This window comes from Rhea americana, unplaced genomic scaffold (assembly GCF_003343005.1).
Source record: "Rhea americana isolate MKP2758 unplaced genomic scaffold, rheAme1 scaffold_94, whole genome shotgun sequence".
In the NCBI taxonomy this organism is placed as follows: domain Eukaryota; kingdom Metazoa; phylum Chordata; class Aves; order Rheiformes; family Rheidae; genus Rhea; species Rhea americana.
In genome coordinates this window covers 3,513,991-3,515,509 of record NW_028187133.1, presented here as the reverse complement: position 1 = coordinate 3,515,509, position 1,519 = coordinate 3,513,991, and the positions used below count along the sequence as shown (strand labels likewise).

The window sequence follows — 1,519 nt, the reverse complement described above, 5'->3', positions numbered from 1 at the left end:
CATCTCCTCGCGGGCGGGAGGAGGTCGGGCGAGGCGGCGGGGGGGCGGGAAGCGGTGCCGCGGCCCTTCCGCTAAGCCGCGGGGCTTAACGTTTCCCCCTCCTCCGAAAGTAAAATAAAAAAAAATAAATAAAAAGGGTCGGAAATCGCGGAGGGAAAAACAAGAGGCCGGGAAGCAGCACGGCGTAACCCTCCTCCCCTCTTCCCGCCCCGCGTCGTGCCCCTCTTCGCGGCGAAGCGGCCCCGCTCCGGCCTCCCTCCCCCCCCGCGGCGGGGATTAAGGCTCCACGGGATTTCACCGTACTTAATTAAAAATAAAAAATCCCCGGATAACTGGCCTCTCTCCCATCTCCGAGTTTAAACAACCAAAACAGAATACAGAACAGGAATACAGAAACATTACTGTAAACTGTTAACAAGAGGCAAAAATATACAGATTTTTATCGTTACCGCTCAGGCCTCCATCCTCCAGGAGCTTCAGCTGCATAGCTCTGCTGACAGGCGTTAAGCTCTCTGAGGCTGTAAGGAAGGCCTGATCCTTCGCCTCCCGAGCACCAGAGCTCTCCCTGGCTCTAACAACGGCAAATTAAGTAATGGGGGATGGAAAGGGGTGGGAGAGGCAGGAAAAAAAAAAAAAAAGAGAGAGAGAGAAGAGAGAGAAATGAAGAAAAAAATCAGCCCCAAGTGATTAATCATCACATCCCACTGTAACAACAATTCTGCAAGTCTTAGCTTCTTTTTCACACTTCCTTTTCATCTAGGTTTTAATGGTAAAACAAAAAGTATTTCCCAGTGCTTTACAAGGCAGAGTGAGCTGGTCTTGTAATTCAGGAGCATGCCACAGCTCCTCCTCTTGGGCGACGTTTTACGTCAGGGAAAACACACGCTTATTTAAAAAGACAGAGCAGAAGTCCCTTCCAACCTCAACCATTCTGTGATTTTCTGATTCAAAAAGGCTTGATGGAGCTCCAGAAAGGTTTGGGATGTCTGGATCCCCCAGATATAAATACACGCTGGACTTTGGAACGTTTACATTTGTTAAATAAAGAGGAGAACCCATAAAATTAAAATTTAAATTCCCTCCTACAGACAGACAGGCCTAACTCTCAGTGAAACCGGCTGGAGCGATGCGTATTAACCCAGAAGATAATTCGGCTATAAGTCATCCCTGTAACAACTTACATACATATGCATGTATTTACACCCAGCCTGATGACAGATAGAGCACCTTGTTTTTCTGTTGTTAAAGGCATCACTTCTTCATTTCCAAAAGAAGAGAGAAACACCCAGGCAGCGGAAAGGCCTAACACCTTTGACTGACCCCAAACGAGAAGGGCCAATAAACGCATCCAGCTGTAGAAGTGCTTGCAGTGACCACATCTCAAAATCTCTGCTACGCTACTGCCATCTCCACCCTTCACCTCCATGCTGCTGCATGGCCCAAGCTGCACGAGCCTGCCCAGATCCTGGCACCTCCTAGCCCTCCTGTCCTGCTCACCCCAGTCACCCCTTCCCTTGCC

At 49.2% G+C, this 1,519-nt stretch overlaps 1 protein-coding gene across 4 annotated transcripts in view; it reads right to left on the bottom strand.

Moving 5' to 3' along the window:
- Positions 1 to 839, bottom strand: part of CILK1 (ciliogenesis associated kinase 1) — a 22,829-nt gene extending 21,990 nt beyond the window's left edge. For all 4 annotated transcript variants that reach the window (XM_085324882.1, XM_085324876.1, XM_085324883.1 and 1 more), the window contains exon 1: positions 450 to 839. The gene's annotated coding sequence lies outside the window, so the exon portion shown is untranslated. The remainder of the gene's footprint in view (positions 1 to 449) is intronic.
- Positions 840 to 1,519: the final 680 nt, after the last annotated feature.